This window comes from Schistocerca gregaria, chromosome 1 (assembly GCF_023897955.1).
Source record: "Schistocerca gregaria isolate iqSchGreg1 chromosome 1, iqSchGreg1.2, whole genome shotgun sequence".
Classification (NCBI taxonomy): domain Eukaryota; kingdom Metazoa; phylum Arthropoda; class Insecta; order Orthoptera; family Acrididae; genus Schistocerca; species Schistocerca gregaria.
This window is the reverse complement of record NC_064920.1, coordinates 98875711-98894261: the sequence shown is the minus strand read 5'-3', so window position 1 is coordinate 98894261 and position 18551 is coordinate 98875711.

Below are 18551 nucleotides of genomic sequence, written 5' to 3'. Positions count from 1 at the left end.
TGCAGGTTTCGGTCCATTTTAACAATCTGATCCAGCTAGAGGCGGCTATTCAGCAGCCTTTCCTACGTAAACATCATTTTATCCCCATATTATTCGATATCAGTAAGGGATACGGTACTATTTGGATACACTGTATTCCCACCCAACTGCATCAAAGGAGTTTTGTGGACACCTACTCATCTTCGTACTGTCTTTCCTGTCGATGCGGTTTCTTAGGACAAGAGTTAGTGACTGGCTGTCAAATTGTTTTGAGCAGGCGTGGTGTCCCTCAACGCAGTGTACCCTTTTTGCCGTAGCTATAAACAGTAACACGTCTGTGGTAATGAGTCCTGTATAGTGCTCTTTATTTGTGGATGATTTTTCTGGTTTCTGTTCCCCCTCCAGTCTTGCGACAGCGAGCCGTCAGCTGCCACTTAACACTGTGGGAGTTAGAGGAGTGGGCTTCAAAGACGGGTTACAGTTTTCTGCAGGTAAGTTTGTATGCCACACCTAAGAGGTCTGACAGGCAGAACTTTGAAGGCATTGGATATCTTAATTGTTGTAACCGCGACCGGAACGGTCGCTGGGTGGCCCAGAAAGCGAGGCGGGACCAAACGGAGAGCGGCCCACGAACAACCAAACGAACGGAAAGGACGGACACGACACAACGACAGACGATCGAGAGAGACCGTACGACGACAACACGCAAGAAGCAACGGAATGACAGAGAAAACTAAACGAATAAACGGTCCCACTAGTAATAAAAACAAAGAACAGTAAACACGCTGTCTGTTGTCCAGGCGATATGTGAAGACGCTCAGTGGCTGAGCTAGAGGCAGGCGCTTAAATACATGATGGGGGCGCCACTAGTGGCCGCTGGGACCACGTGTTCCACTGTGGCGCCCTCACACTAAACGTGGGTCAGGAGGCGCGCGCCGCCACAGCTTACGGCTTGTTAGTGCAGAGACCCTTCGTCGTCCGTAGCGTCTGGTGAGTATTCTAAGTCCGTGGCGTGCGGTACCAGATTAATGTGCCTTAGCCGCAGGTCTTGAGAATGGGCAGTTTTATAGTGCTTTCGTGCTTTCAGTCTTGTCCCCCATTGAGCATGTTTGGGACTGGATGAAGCGTCGTCTCACGCGGTCTGCACGTCGAGCACGAACGCTGGTCCAACTGAGGCGCCAGGTGGAAATGGCATGGCAATCCGTTCCACAGGACTACATCCAGCATCTCTACGATCGCCTCCATGGGAGAATAGCAGCCTGTATTGCTGCGAAAGGTGGATATACACTGTACTAGTGCCGACAATGTGCATGCTCTGTTGCCTGTGTCTATGTGCATGTGGTTCTGCCAGTGTGATCATGTAATGTATCTGACCCCAGGAATGTGTCAATAAAGTTTCCCCTTCCTGGGACAAAGGATTCACGGTGTTCTTATTTCAATTTCCAGGAGTGTATCTTTAGCTCTGAGTGAGAGTTCAGGTATTAGTGACTGAACTTTAATGGACTTGAATTGTAAATGCATGAATTCTTAAATTTACTATTTAACTCGAAGACTTTAATTAAGTGATTTTGTGCAAGTCTCAGTACCTTGGGTTTTCTTTTCTTTACTGTCTGTCAGTGGACACTGACCTTTACTTGGTTGGCACAATAATCTGTTAGAGGACTTGATTCAAAGTAACTTTGTGCCTGATTTGAAGAAATTAAATTTGAACATTGATTTTGTAATGGGGTGGACTTTAGCAAAGCTGCAGCCAAGAACAGAGCATCAGACACCTGGATATGGCCCACCGACTGTTGTCACGCCTGCCCACTCAACATCCCACCAGAGGTCACTCTCATCCCGCCATTCTGGTTTAGGTTGTCCATGACTTCCCTAAGTCACTAAGGCAAATGCCGGGATGGTTCCTTCGAAAGGGTACGGCCGACTTCCTTCCCCATCTTTCCATCATCCGATGGGACCGATGACTTCGCTGGTTGGTCCTCTCCCCAAAACCAACCAGCAGAGTCTCGAGTCCCACGTAATCAGACTTCCGTGTGTCAGTGCTCTGGGGCCAGCTCTCATGAAACTTCTGCTTTGATGAAGTCATCTGAGAGGAACCACATTTAAACTCTCCAGGTCCACCCAATTAACAGCTACGCAGCAATATGACTGCCGTCTTTGATGTTCAGTACCGTATCACCAATGTGGCGAACTCAGCATTCACGAGCCTTTGAAACTCTGTCCATTACACACGCATCTGCACGAATGGGCAGCTCAGCACGCTACCAGGTGCACAGAACTGCTACACGGGAGATACACCCGTACCTACTCCTGCTCGGCTATTAATGGATATCTTCCATACTGTGCACCACTGGATGTGTCACAGCCAGAGTTATACGGCGGCCGCGGTGGTCTCGCGGTTCTAGGCGCGCAGTCCGGAACCGTGCTACTGCTACGGTCGCAGGTTCGAATCCATCCTCGGGCATGGATGTGTGTGATGTCCTTAGGTTACTTAGGTTTAAGTAGTTCTATGTTCTAGGGGACTAATGACCACAGCAGTTGAGTCCCATAGTGCTCAGAGCCATTTGAACCAGAATTATACACAGCAGAGTAGCTTCACAGGGCCTGTACGTCACAGGTTGGAATATGCGAACCTGGCCTTGGCAAAGCAGTTGCAGTGGAGAATGCATGCTCAACCCTACTACCTACCAGGCCGGAGACACCGTAACGTATATTAGCTTACTTCATCTTCAACGCTAGCAGCTTCAAAGTCCGATGATTGCAAACAAACAGTAATAAAGAAGCACCCGTATCTACTAACTGTCAAGTCCGATGATTGCAAACAAACAGTAATAAAGAAGCACCCGTATCTACTAACTGTCATCTCCTACTGCACATCCGTCCATCTCTGGTAGAGAATCGCCACCTATACCCACAAATTCCTGAGTCCCCAATCTAGTTGCCGTAAGAAGAGAGTGACCTGCACATACTCTTGTATACCATTTTCCTAAGAGCTCTTATCTCCAATACTTTCTTTATTTTTTAATCCATTTACTAACTTGGACTTTTGAGAAATTTCTAATTTGTCTTTGCTAAACTAATGTGTCTCCTGATAGACCAATGTTCTATAAAGCCATTCAGTATCGATGCTTGAAAAAAAACCTACTGTACAGATGAGCCAAATACATATTTCAGGTTGTATACTAGCCCTCTAGTACTTACATGTCAACAAATTGATCTAAACTGTCGATTAATTTCTCGCCATTTTGTGTTAGCGTGCCCCCAGTGGCACTGCAAGAATTATACTTGATAAAGGTCTGTAAACACGGACAAGTACGTACCTGATTACGTCATGGTGAAACAGATTCCATAGTGAGTTATCAAACTGTAAGGAGTACGCAGTACTCACACCACAATTCATGAAATATGAAGAGTGGGATGTTGTTAAAGAGAATCGTCAAAAAGTAAGAACGTGGAGAGAAGTGGCATGCTGTAGTACTATGGAATGAAGATGACCACATATAGCTCATTGAGGCTGTAGGTACTGCAATAACGAATATAGTTCATTTGAAGAATAATTAACATCTTCATACGGCAATCATAGAAATATAACAGTGAAATATAGATACAAGGATAGTAGCTGGGAATAAATCTTGGGGAGGAAAAGAAATGCTCCGTTTGATCGACGAAAGGAGGAGGTAAAAGGAACGAAGTATTCGAATTAAAAAGGGCGTCAGGCACATTTGTTCATTCAATAAACAATGATGGAGACAAGAAGACATGATTAACAGTGAATTATACCATTGACATTCGCTGATGGCTTTACTGTCTTGAGTGAAAGAGAGTTGTAGTTACAGTTCATAGTGAATGTAATGAACAGTCTACAGAACACAGACTACGGATCAAGAGTAAACAGAAGAAAGACTGTAAGTAGGCTGTTTAGGTTTTTATGTTGGTAACGCCATGTAGCGCTCTATATGAAAATCACTGACTGTGCTGTGTGCAGTCTGTCGCTGGTTGGCATTGTTGTAATATTCGCTATTGTAGTGTTGGGCAGTTGGCTGTTAACAGCGCGTAGCGTTGCGCATTTGGAGGTGAGCCTCCAGCAGTGGTGGATGTGGGGAGGTAAATGGCGCAGTTTTAATAGCAGATGATCTGGACGTGTGTCCATCAGAGAGAGTAAATTTGTAAGACTCGATATTATGAACTGATATATATAGTATGACTTTTGAACACTATTAAGGTAAATACATTGTTTGTTCTATATCCAAATCTTTCATTTGCTGACTATACCTATCAGTAGTTAGTGCCTTCAGTAGTTATAATCTTTTATTTAGCTGGCAGTATTTGCGCTCGCTGTATTGCAGTAGTCCGAGTAACGAAGATTTTTGTGAGGTAAGTGATTCATGAAAGGTATAGGTTATTGTTAGTCAGTGCCATTCTTTTGTAGGGATTATTGAAAGTCAGATTGCGTTGCGCTAAAAGTATTGTGTGTCAGTTTAGTGATGATCAGAGTAAGTAAAAAGAGTAATGTCTACGTTCAGTTTTGCTCAGCTGTTAGAAAATCAAATAAAGTAAGAGGTTTATCAGCACAGTGATTCATTAATTTTTCCAAGGGGACGTTTCAAGACGAACGCAATAATGAGGGGATAGTAGGAATGATGTGGGTGTCAGAGTTGACATCAAAATTCGAGACCAAGAAGTAGACGAATTTAAGAAATTCTGCTACCTAGGGAGCAATAACAGGTGACAGACGAAATAAGGTGGAAATAAAATCAGACTAGAACAGGCAAGGGTGCATTTGTGACCTTAGTAAGTTTACTAGTAACAAACATCGGCCTTTATTTAAGGAAGTGATATCTTAGAACGTACGTTTGGAGCACAGCATTGTATAACAGTGAATCACGGACTATGGTAAAACCGGAATTGAGTAGCATAAACGCTTTTGGTTTGTGGTTGTATAGAACAGTTTTGTAAAGTCGGTTTACTGATAAAACAGAAAAATGAAGAGACTGTCCATAAAATCAGCGAGGAAAGATGTATGTGGAAAACACTGAAAAGAAGAATGGCAGGTTGAGAGGTCATGTGTTTAGACGCGAGGGAATAATTTCCACGATAGTACAGGAAAGTGCAGAGGGAAAAGACTCTGGGAGATGATATGTATCTGTATGCTAAAAATAACTGAGGACGTTTGCGGCAAGTGTTATTCTGAGATAATGAGGTAGACACAGGAGAAGTCATTATGGACGAAACCAGACAGAAAACTGATGACGCCAAATGATAGAACTGCATACCTTCTCTGTGACTTGAAGAAACTCAGAATCCATATCATTGTCAGCAGTAAGAGACCTATTCCTAAGAGAAATGCTCGACTAAGTATGACGGGGAAGCGAACAAAGGAGTTCACAAAGTAATAATTCATACAGTTTCTTATCATTTACCGATTAGCATTTAAGAAGGTAGTTATAGAAAGTGATGCACCATAGTTACGCAGCACACCTGTTAAAGTATAGTTAAACAATAGTGTCGTCGTGTCATTATTTTAGGGAAGCGAAATGGTATTTTTTACACGACGATGATGACTTGAAAAGACATTCCCTTCTCAGCTAGGCAGACTAAAGGAATGTGATATATCGTGTAAAGAGTAATAGTACTATAATTCCACTTAAAGAAGGTATTACATTATCCATGAAGAAATTTTCGTTTAAGATGTGGTCCTACTGATAAACGTAGTCATTTATGTACCTGGAAACTGTATTTGAAGAAATTTATTTAATTGTTGACACTTCTGAAAGGAGAGTACAACGTTTAATCATAACGTGAATAGACCGGCTGGTCCTGTGAATTAATGTAGATAGAGAGGCCTTAAATTATTAAGATTTCCACAAGATTTCGGGATTGCAGCCGGATCTCGTCGACTTCTTTCTACGATATTTCGGCTGACAACCTTACAGCCATCGTCAGGCGAGTGTTTGACACTGGAGATTGCTAGTGCATGTCGCTCTATTTATACGTAAAAGTGCCGCAAGACGCGCATGTGCAAGTTACCGTTGCATGCGCGCCACCTGTCGATTCCAAGGTCCTCTACAATATTACTGCATCAATGGAGCGCAAGCGAATGCATGGTACAAGTACAACATGTACGCCCCCTGTTGGCACAGATGTCCAAAACAATAAATTGCAAAATTTCAATATTAAAATTAAAATTACTTGTCGCTCGACATGTCAGATGGCATAAGAAGTTTTCTTTTGGTTGATATTAAAGAAATCAACGGGTCCCAGGCCTTATTCAATTGAAAGCCGCCATTACGATTAATGAGATTTTCAGCCAAACGTATTTACACGGATTCCTTAACAACTGAATCCCAGAAGGATCTCGATGGGGCCAAGATTTTCGTGGCAGAATAACCCATGGTATGTCCTGTGGAAATACGATGTTCGACTATGGCCGACTTACTGGGCTGCTGCAATCCCGAAATCTTGTGGAATATTCGATACGCCGGGAAAACTATTATGATTTCATTAAAAAGAGGAAACGCTACCAGTGGAAGAGAGTATCACAGCAACTAACTGGATGGTCCATGTCATGTGCTGCCTTTATAGCCTCGGGCGAAAGTTACTGGAGATGTGACTACGCAAGGCACTACTTTCTCCAGCTAATAGGAACAAAGTTACAAATGTGGTGTCGAACTACATATATCCTCTTCTTATAACTACGCACTAGGATTATGGACTTCATAAAAATTTTTAAAATGATGGAGCGAAGTGTATTATTAAGAATAGTATTAAATATAGAAAGTACCGAAAAGAAATAATGAGTGACGTTCCGTTGAGGTGCACGGAGAAGAATTACGTCGCAACATTACAGGCTAGTGCGTAAATGAGTGAAACCGTGTGCTTATGGGACACTCAAGATCCTCGCGACACAGAATTATATGGGTCACCTAGCTACGAAATACAGAAAAGAAGACAACTTTCGTTTATCATTGTACATGCCCCGACGGAAACAGATGCCCAATCTTCGTAGTGAATGAGGCATCAGAGAAGCTAAATGTTTTATATATTTTAACGAAACAAGTCAAAAAGTTTTGCTTCATAAGCCTGGGTACACCATCTCTCAATCGGAAGTTGCACAATTAGGGATGCGTTAGCAGAGTTGCGTAGTACTGCTCCAATAACAATTAGTTAAACTTTATTCTATACTATGATCTAGAAAAGTATGAAGTCCAGAAGCTAAATTTTCTCCCAATTTATAGGACAGTATATCAAGAGACGAAATAAGAAATGTAGATGGTGCGAAGTCGTTTCGTCGACATTGGAAACAACAGTTTTACAAATACCATCATTCTGTCTACGCGTTTGTAGAAATCTTAAAGAAATTGTGATGTAAAGCTTAAGTATGCTGCAACATAGTGCCTAATAAAACAATAGGAAACTGATGTGAACATGAAAATCATCAGTTCATTACCAAACAGTTAACTATTGTTACCAGAGTACGTGAAAAGAATTCCACAATAGATCCATTCGAACCCACTAAAAGTGTAAGCAGTGTGTTGAGCTTCCAGTATTACATATAACTTGTTGTACATTTTGTATTTGCGGTAGTGATTTTAAGTACTTTTCGGTAGTGGAAACACGATACTTTGCAGTAAAGCTAGGCTGCTTTGTGGAATGCAGTCTACCGTTATGCATCACTTGGAGGATTATGTTGTCCACAGGTGCTGAATTAACTGTGTTTGAATTGTAAGTTTTCGGCATTTTCTTCACTCGCATTGAAAATTTGTTAGGAAAAAGTTAATCAGTCACATAGTGTTCCGTTGGAAAAGTCTTTCCTTTGTTTTTCTTTTCATTTTTCCCGTATTTACGCGAAGTCCGCATGGTTCATCTTGAGAGGTGGCCGGATGTCCAGCCTGTTGCTAAACAGTAACACCCCTCCTCCTCCCCTCCCCGCCCCCGGTGAGAGTATGAGTACCCCAGTTCCCTGCGTATCGTGTTACACACATGAAAGTATGATTGTTTCGTACATGTTTGCGAAAAGTGTAATTGACGCGACACTAGGATAGCAGCTCGGTATTCATCTTGCCGAGTTAGGGAAATCGCCTAAAAACCACATCCAGGCTGAGTGGCTCACAGGCCTGCGTAGTTAACCCGGCGGGAGGATTCGAGCCATGTCTGTAGCAGCTACCCGCATCCCGGCAGCGGCGTGTTTCGGCACGGGTTTCGCATGAACAGTTGATCCAACAGTGGAATAATAGCAGCTATCACTGACTGAAAAGCAGCAACGCAACACAGTCACACTAACGGTTCACAACACATATTTCGCCGGTAACTATGAAACACTATGGTTCAAACATAGTATAGCTGTCCCAAATGAGTGAACTGTACCTGACAAAGATTTTTTCATGTATCATACATGTTCATAAAGCATGCCTGTTTTTTTTTATCAGACCTTCGTGATTGGCGCATTATGGATGCTCTTAGCCTTAAAAGGTTTTCTCTGTGTTTTTACTTTCTGTTAAGGAAATTAGGACCCCTTTCTTGATTATGATTATTAACTTTTGAAAGGTAGTGTCTGTGTACCCCTGTCTTGCTAGAGAGCAGATACGTTGCTAGCTGGCTGAATGGGACAGTAAACTAAGAGAAGAAAAGCATCTTCAAATAGGGAAAGGAATGGCGAATGGAATGAATGTACTCCTCAGTGACACCAGCACTTTCTGTGTTCACAATTGATTGTGTGCAGCTGGCAACAAGAGAAACGTATCTCAGCCCTTACATGGGGGACGTAACAGATGTTCGCTTTTCGGAAGTAAAAAAGTTCTCTCTTTTTTTTAAGTGACCTGTGAGAAAGAAAGCAAATAACTTTTCTTTTGAGAGAGGTAATTAACTTGGTCCAACTAACGCTGTCTCCCCCACACTCCGCTCCGTCCTGATGGCAAAGTTTTGCCCTCATTCAGGGCAGAAGAGTTCGAGAATAGAGGCGGCCTTCACTGCCAGCCCTTTGTTTGACCTTAAGGAGGCTCGAATCTCCAGTCCTCCGCGAAGAAAAAAACACGCCAATAACGAAGCGACGTAAGTGTGCGTTGTTGTGGTAGGGAGCACAATTTACCCCTTTCGCGAACGACGGAGCTTTCAGGACAGAGAATTTTGCGGGAATAAGACACAAAAAATGTTTTATTTTTTCTCACAGCAACAGTTTGCCCCAGATAATTATCGACGGTCCTTTAAAGCGCAGCTAATTAGCCAGTTAGCAGCTTTGTTTATTTTCATCAGTGAACTCAAAAACTCCAGTGAAACGGGGTTCTTCTTGAGGCATTGCCCAAGAACACTTATTGATTTAGACTTGAGAAGTGCAGAAGTAGAATTGTGTAAGCTTGAAATTGACATCACTCGATACATCTCCATCTAATAGTTGAGGATGTAATGGGAGCGGTTCTTCAAAATCCCCGAACTGACAAGTTTATAAAAGTAAAATTCGGTATAGCTTAACACACTGATAGACCAATACAAATTACGTTACTTGTCTTAATGCTTGGTACAAATGAGTAATCGGGGTGTGAATAATTTGTAACATTTGATTCGTCATTGGCTTATCATGTGTTGGTTAGAAAAATGAAAACAGTGGAAAAATATTCGCTCAACATATTACAATGTTAGGAAGTCGACAATTGCGGTGGGTGTTCATCAAGCAACTTCAGAACACCCACAGAGTCATTACAGTTCTACAGGACAAGTCATCAGTGGGACTTTTAAAGAAGTCTGTGGATAGATAAAAGTCCACGTTTAGGACCTTGGGACCAAAATGACTATTTTGTAGCAATAACAATTCGACCATACAAAACAGAACGCTTTAGAGTTGAGGTAAAAAAAATATTTTTATTCCAAAAAAATGGTTCAAATGGCTCTGAGCACTATTGTGACTCAACTGCTGTGGTCATTAGTCCCCTAGAACTTAGAACTACTTAAACCTAACTGACCTAAGGACATCACACACATCCATGCCCGAGGCAGGATTCGAACCTGCGACCGTAGCAGTCGCACGGTTCCGGACTGCGCGCCTAGAACTGTGAGACCACCACGGCCGGCAATTCCTAGAAATATGAATAAATAGTTTGTGCAATAACTTGTATTGTTGAATGTACAAAACTGTAGATATCAAGAGAGGAAGAGGGAACGATGCAGTATATACGTGAAATATATGTGCAGTAACATGAACGTCAGTGATGCTCTAGGTGTCCTTGTACCTGCCCAGTAGCAGCGGAATTATTTGTTCCACAAAACCAGAGGCACATTCATAAAGTTACTATCTAGCCTCTAATCCACCCTCCATTTCCAGTGTAATTGTTATAACTGTATGAAAACGAGGAAGCGATCTTTGCTTTTCTTCTGACGCTGGGTTGATCTGATGATTATCGAACTGTAATGAGATTTCACTTATTTTGTAATCTCTAATTTTTATGTTAAATTTGTCAGTTACCAAAATCTGGCTTCTAATCAGTTTTCTTTTTTTTCCCTTTGCTATTGAACTTAGTCTGATTACACAAGTACGTCCATGTGACCTCCACCTACTTATTTATTTTATTTATTTATTGATTTCATTAGCAATAAAGAGTAACCCACCGCCTCGAAATGTAAAGTGAGTCGGATGTCACTAAATCAAATACCAAAGTCTTCTTAGTGTCACAGCCTTTTTGCTATACAGTGCTTAACGCTGTTTTAAATATTACAAAGAATTTAATATACAAAAATTTCTCTAAGGTTAACAGATAATGTAAAGCCTTACGACTGTTCAAGTTGTTCCATGCAATTTGCTGTAGTTAAAGAGAATGTAGTTTATAATTTATGTAATGGAAAAGTAAAAAAGTGATGTAATAAATGCGGTAAAAATACGTTGCAATATTCAGAGGGAAGTGATGTTACACATTTAGATGTGTAATATAGGCTAAGTAGCTTGTTGGTTGATAACAGCCTATTTCTACTATTTCAGCTCAGAACCTAGAGATATTATTATCTAAAATATTGTGTGTTTATGTAAGTTTGTTGATATATCTCTTGGAGTGTTGCCTATCAGCACACCTCATGATATTCAGTAGTTGATCGTTCATAGAATTGTTGGCAGTTGTGGGTTAACCTGTTTGATACCTTAGATACACATACACCTGGTGTTATAAAGATTGCATACTGAACATCTAATGGATGGAATACGTGAATTTAAGCTGTACACGAGGAATAGAGTTATGGCTGTAAAAATGTTCGACTGCTCCCCTCGCCCGTGCATTCTAGAGATCTCTGACCAACTGAAAACATCTGGTCAATGGCGGCCGAGCAACTGGCTCGACACAATACGCCAGTCACTACTCTTGATGAACTGTGGTATCGTGTTGAAGCTGCATGGCAGCTGTACCTGTACACGCCATCCAAGCTCAGTTTGACTCAATGACCAGGCGTATTTAGGTCGTTATTACGGCCAGAGGTGGTTCTTCTGATTTCTCAGGATCTGTGCACCCAAATTGCGTGAAAATGTAATCACATGTCCATTCTAGTATAATATATTTGTGCAATGATTACCCGTTTATCATCTGAATTTATTCTTGGTGTATCAATTTTAATGGCCAGTAGTGTATATAAAAAATTCATTGATTGTAGCTTTACAGAAAGAAGGTAATATACGTCTGTCTATACATAATAAGACGAATAGTACATTACTGCTTGTATACAGTATGATGTAAGAAATGTAGAGTGTGACGCCGAGGTCAAGGAGCCTCGGAACAATTGTTCGCCGGCCCGGGTGGCCGAGTGGTTCTAGGCGCTACAGTCCGGAACCGCGAGACCGGTGCGGTCGGAGGTTCGAATCCTGCCTCGGTCTTGGATGTGTGTGATGTCCTTAGGTTAGTTAGGTTTAAGTAGTTCTAAGTTCTAGGGGACTGATGACCTCAACTGTTAAGTGCTCAGAGCCATTTGAGCCATTTTAACAAATGTTCTTCCAGCCTTCACTTCCCGAGTGACGTTACCTTATTACCAGAGTCTTGGTATGTGGTGTCGGTGATTGTGTCAGTGCTTTGTTTCAGTAATGACTGTTACTGCCTGTTGTGCTGTTGTGACTATTGTATGACATGCAGTCTCATGTGATTTTGGTTTGGATCCCTTATGTGCTGATTCGGTTTCGGAATCTATTGTCGTGCTTGTGTCCTCCCATGTGGCTTGTTGTGTTGTTTGCGTTTGTCTACGTCTCCTTCCATACGGGTTTTGTCACTTTTATTCATCTACTGTGTGTTTGATACAATATCGGCTGCATTATATATTGCGTTCGACTCTTCGGAATTGCTTATTACTCTGGCAATGCCATGGTTGTTCTGTATAGGTCTCACATGTGCTAACGTGTTGCAGTGTAGTGTGACATGTTATTTTGAGCTTGTTTCTCCGCAAAGGCATACTTCGTTGATAGCTAGTCCCATGGGGTTTAAGTGCTCCGTGTACGACCCATGGCTTGTCAGGTAATGGAACATCATCCAGCTTGGGTCACATGTTTCAACTGCAATTTTTCGCGTACGTCAGGATAGAAGCAGTGTACTCGGCGACCCTTGTAAGATGTCTCCCACTCTTTCTGCAATAATTGTATCCACCATTGTTTCATTTGTGTTTTGTTTATTGTTTTTGTTCCTGGGATCTCGGTGACCTTATTGAGCATCCCTGTCTTAATCCAGTGAAGTGCACCTCTATAATATATTGTTATGTCTACGGGGAAGGCCTCATCGCAAAGCAAAATTCCTCTGGTGATGTGGTGTTGAAGGCTCCGCTCAATCTCAGGAGTACACTAAATTGACTTCGACTTGCATTTGTGTTGATAGTGTGCGTGTGCAATCAGTCAGCCCAAGTACTTGCGGCGAAGCATGCAATGGATACAAATGTAGCAACGTGGTAGGTCCTTCTCGTCTTAATAGACAATCTATACGGTATGGTGTTGAGTCTTGTCAGTCTAAGCATAATTTAGGAGGCTTTGTCAACTGTCAGTTTGATATGTTCGTTGATGGTCTATTTTTCGTCAAGATGCAGTCTTAGAAAGCTTGTGGCTTGCTTCCTTTAATTTTAATATTGGTTTCCTCTGAATTGTCCCTCTGAGCAGTAAATTTAAAGTTTTGTTCGGTGCTATTTTTTTAGTTTCTTTCCACCAACTGTTTATTTTCTGAAGCAATTTCGTGACATTGGTGTTTATTGCTGGTCTCGAGCTGGCGGACACCACTACGAGAGTTGGTCGTGTGCGTATCCCACCACACGTCTTACCCTGTCGGACTCCTTCCAGGGCGTTTAGCAACGGCTCAATTGTTAGATCACAATATATTGGTCCGCATATCGAGCTCTGTGGACATCTCTTTGTTATTGTCTCGATACGAAAAAAAGTAGTGTAACTAGGGCCTCCCGTCGTGTAGACCGTTCGCCGGGTACAAGTCTTTCGATTTGGCGCCATGTTGGCGCCTTGCGCGTCGATGGTGATGAGATGATGATGATTAGGACAACATAACACCCAGTCCCTGAGCCGACAAAATCTCATATCCAGTCGGGAATCGAAACTGGATCCTTAGGATAGACATTCTGTCGCACTGACTCCTCAGCTACCAATGCGGACATTCTCTTGATTACCTTGCGTGTATCAGATCTACTCCCCCCACTGCGCCTAAGCAGTAGTCCAGGAGGCTATGGTAGAAGGAAACTGATAGCCGCATTTCCTTTAACCTGGCGAAGAGGGCCGGCCACCGCAGGATGTCAAAAGTCCCGGCTATGTCGACTATCACTGATCCTGTCAGTGCTTGGTAGACGGCGTGTTCAATTGATCTACCTTCCTTGCAGCCGAATTTATGGGACGTTAGTCCGAGGAGACGTCTTTGTGATTGTACGCGGTCTCACAGGAGACTTTCCTGTACGTTGTCGAGAGTGTTTAAGAGGGAGATCGGTCGGTAGGTTTTGGTGTCTCATAAAAACGAGATGGGTGAAAACTATCGCTTAGACTTATTGATTCATTACTGCTAACTGCATTCTCGACATATTTTGCACGCAATATCTACATTTACCACTAAATGTACCTGCAAAATAATGGCATAGTTCAGTAGATGCAACGCTATAAACATTGAGCTTTGTGAAAACGAAACCACAGTGTGAAATCTGCTACAGATGCTGGTGAACTATGTCTACGAAGCGAAATTTGTCTACAGTGCGAAATATGCTAAATGGATCAGAAATGTAGTACATCGAATCGACAAAGAAAGTTGTATAGGCATATGTATCCAAATAACATTCGTAAACAGGTAAAATACGGTGCTGTGGTCGGCAACGCCTATACAACACAAGTGCCTGGCGCAGTGTTAGATCGATTATTGCTGCTACAACGGCAGGTTTCAACGTGGCGTTATAGTCAGCGCACAGTGCAAGTTATGCGGCTCGTTGAAAAGTTTTAGCAGTCTAAAGGACAGCCGGCCGGTCTGGCGGAGCGGCTGTAGGCGCTTCAGTCTGGAACAGCGCGACCGCAACAGTCGCAGGTTAGAATCCTGCCTCGGACATCGATGTGTGTAATGTCCTTAGGTTAGTTAGGTTTAAGTAGTTCTAAGTTCTAGGGGACTGATGACCTCATACAGTAAGTCCCATAGTGCTCAGAGCCATTTGAACCATCTGGTAACGATGAAGTGGGGACTTTCCCGTGGATTGCTGCATCACAATCAACCACGAATATTTTTGGTTCGAAGCACGTTCCTGTGTTTAAACATTCCTGTTTAACACAATCCTAAGTACTTACGTACGTTGCCGTTTTTTTATGTTTCGAAAGACAGAAAGCCATTGGAATATGCATCCCACCCCTTTACCCATGAGTCGTAGATAATAGCAGGAAAAATTTTGGAGCATAATCAAATGTGCCATCCATCAGAACGATGTCCTTTTCACATAAATAACGAAGATTTGACTACGTTGAAAAAATTATGAAACCTGACTCATAATCATTTTTCCACACAAATTCCTCGTCTTTTGTTGTCTTCTGCCTCAGATATGGATGTGTGTGATTTCCTTAGAATAGTTAGGTTTAAATAGTTCTAAGTTCATAGAGCGTCTCCAGCCGTGCTAGCAACTCGATTTCACTTCCCTATAGCGTCTAAAGGTGAAATTCTTGTAAACAAGGAATATTTGACCCCTTCCACTAAATATTGTCTTTACACAGTTCTCCATATTCAGTATAACTCTCCTACGCGTTTAACAAAACTTTATGCTGAAACTCGCCACTATGTGCTCTTCACGGGCGGACACGAGCAAAACAGCAGAAACAAGCGTACTGGTTCTAGAGAGGCGCTGCCGGTCGCATCTTTTAGGTGGGAACCCAAGGGTTTGCGCTCTTCCACTTGAAGGGAAAAAGGCTCAGTCGTCTGCGGGGATTAGTGAGGCCAAATCTGGACCCCGTGTATGTTGCTCAGTTGGTGTCCGGCCGAATTCACTTTACTCCGACATTATGTACTCTCAGATACACTGAACAGTGGTGCTGTTCATGGTCAAATACAACAACGCAATCTATATGCTTGGTTAGTATGTGCATTTATCCTATATTTACGTTCAGGCATAAATTTTTCGTTGTGTATCCATGTGTCTCTCCTACGAAGCCATTCTTCTGGCATCGTCTTAAAAATTGACAGTTGTAAAGACAACCATATTATGATCAGACATACGGTCATGGTACACGGAAGGATAAATCTGCTAACCGTGGTTATTCAGAAGACAGAGAGCCAGTACATCTGTCCTATGCTGTGGATTTCTAGGAATATGCTTCGGTTCATCAGGCGCCCCATATGCATGCTAGTGCACACTGCTCAAAGAACTGGCTCCATCTCTTACAGATGGCATTCACACAGTATTATGAGCGCCCGATGCATCATGCTTCTAATCAAAGTCATTATCATACGCTCATCTCCTTTGAAGATAAAACTCGAAGAGTCCCGAGGGGGGAAGGGGGATTTCAGCAGACAACTATAACCTGGATTTTTGTACTGCCAAAGTTGATCTTCACACCAGCAGCGGTCGCAGTTACGGCACGCTTGGTCATGTCTATTCATAAAACAACGTCGACGCTTCACCAGAACGACAATGCAGTCTCCAGCCTGGCTAATACAGTCGACCTAGTGCACTGTGTATTTGCGAACTCTGTCTGTCATCGACCTTCAAGTACGTGTGGTAGATGCACGTAGAGTCAGTATCACATCGGTCGAGGAAATGCTCCTATCCCTGTCCCATGTTCCGAATGCCAGCAAAATTCCCGTCTAAGATACGAAAAGGCATAATACTAATCTATGCCTCTGAAGGAAAATCTGCCGTTAGCCAGTCACGCAATGAGCTTTAGCTACGATCACGATTTTACCAAACTTCTCCTACATGTACGTAATTTCTGGATGGTTTGTTTAGTAGCCACCATGAGTCGTGGAAGGTTCAATTCATTGAACAGATCAGAATTTCTTAGGAAACTAGACAGCTCTGAGGAGCTGGTGGTAAAGCAAAGGGATGGGGGGGGGGGGGGAGGGGGATCACGGTGATGTCGCAGGAAGCTGCGGGTAAAAGGAGCAGTCGGTTTGGGAAGTTCGTTCGATCTGATTCTGATCCCAACTGTCGTCAGTCCGGTATAGCAGAGAGCTGAGAGTACCGAGGTGGACGTGTCCCAGTGGTGGAAGAGCTCGTACTGGTTTTGGCAATACAGAAGTGCCGACGATATCCCGGTTTTTTACGTAATACTGCCATCGAAGATAATTCGCCAGAACCATTTCCTTGCAGTACACGCTCTTAGCCCGAGATACTTCTCGGCTTCGTGCTGTCACCTGTCAGATCAGCCAAAGAACGTATCTCACATACCAGCCTGACATGACATTTGTGTGCAGCGCGATAGATGTCCTGACAGGGGAAACACAGCATGGGACTTTCAGAACTCAATAGCAGTATTTTTCCACTCGCACATCGAGGTGGAGCAGATTCATTCGTTGAAAGACTGCAGGTTATTGCCGGTGCTATGGAGACTGGTTGCCTAATCCCACCGTCCTCAGATATTAAGTATTAGATGCCTTTGTAATATTTCTCATGCTATCAACGGAGAAAATGGTCGAAAGAAGCGACTCCATCGCTCTGGCATAAGGTGCGTTGCTCGATACGTCACGGATGGTTGTCCTAATCTGTGATTTTTGTCGAGTGTATTATGGAATCCTATATAACGTTCTTTGAATTCCTGAGGCGAGTCGGTAATTAGTTTGTGTTTCAGCCTGAAACTACATGGCCGAAAACAGTCTGCCGTCAGCCAGTGAGGCTGGTAATCATCTCAGCAACGAGCTTCACGTAAACATTGATCGGGCGCATCGTCTCACCAGTCGTCATAGGTCGTCGTTTATCGCCAACGCCCTGTTCTGCACGCTGCGTGAAATCGCTGGGGGCGATGTTAGCAGACGTCTCAGACATGGCCTCGGCCTCCACAGCATTCACTTCATCACCTTCGTCATTACCGTCATCCTCAGAATCACAGGTATGGGAAAATTCTGTAACCTGAGACCGAGCAAACTGTTTCTCCTACTCCATCGCTTGGTAACGCATCTCACGTGCCTTGACAAACGGTATAATGGTCTGGACCGTGGGAACCTTTGGTATCGCGGTGGTCTGTGAGTGAGGAGAGCTTCGTAGTTACAGATAGTAATGTTATTCATCGTAAAATTTAGTGGAAAGCTGCTGCAAGTGACTCTGTTTACCCCTTTGTCGCTACCTGCAATCAGGTATCGAAGGAAGAACCCGTCATTAAACAACTGATGAAATATTCGGCACGCCGGGCAATGCCATGGTCCCTGATGTTGTGGTCCCTGAGCCACAGAGCAATGAGCAGGAGTCCTAGCAATAACACCGGTGATAAAAAAAGTCGGGAAATAATATCCCCAAGCGTCACCCAACAACGCTCAAATTATCCTTGCAGCCAAAACAAACGATAAAAGGAAAGTCTGATAAGTCGAAAACATGACAGCAAAAAGCAAACGCCAATCACAACTACACAGAGAAAACGTCACCAAGGTGACGAAAATCTCCCAAAGCGACAGTACAAAAGCGCTTCATGCTATGCAAGACCGCTCCCACCATCGCCCAACAAGTCCGTTCGAAACAACAGCTAGACCACAATTACTGATACCAAAATACTCCACGCTTCCCTTTACACTCGCTGGTCCGGTCCGCCTCTAGTAACGAGCCAGGTGGCGCAGTGGTCAGCACTTACTTGCGTTCGGGAGGATGACGCTTCAAACCATCGTCCGTATGTCCCGATTTGGGTTTTCAGTGCTCTCCCTAAACCACTTAAGGCAAATGCCAATAAGATTCCTTTGAAGGGGCAAGGCCTCTTCCATTATTTCGTATGAGAGCTTTTGGTCCGTCTCAAATACCTCTTTGTCGACGAGACGTTAAACACTAACCTCCGCCTCCTCCGCCTCTCGTACACCTAATGGTCAATTCCGCATTACGTTGGAGTGGTCGGATACTAGTTGTCAGATAACACGTATGAGTATAGATATTATCCGCTTCGCTCCCCAGCCAGTCCTAGGAGTCTTGCGTGC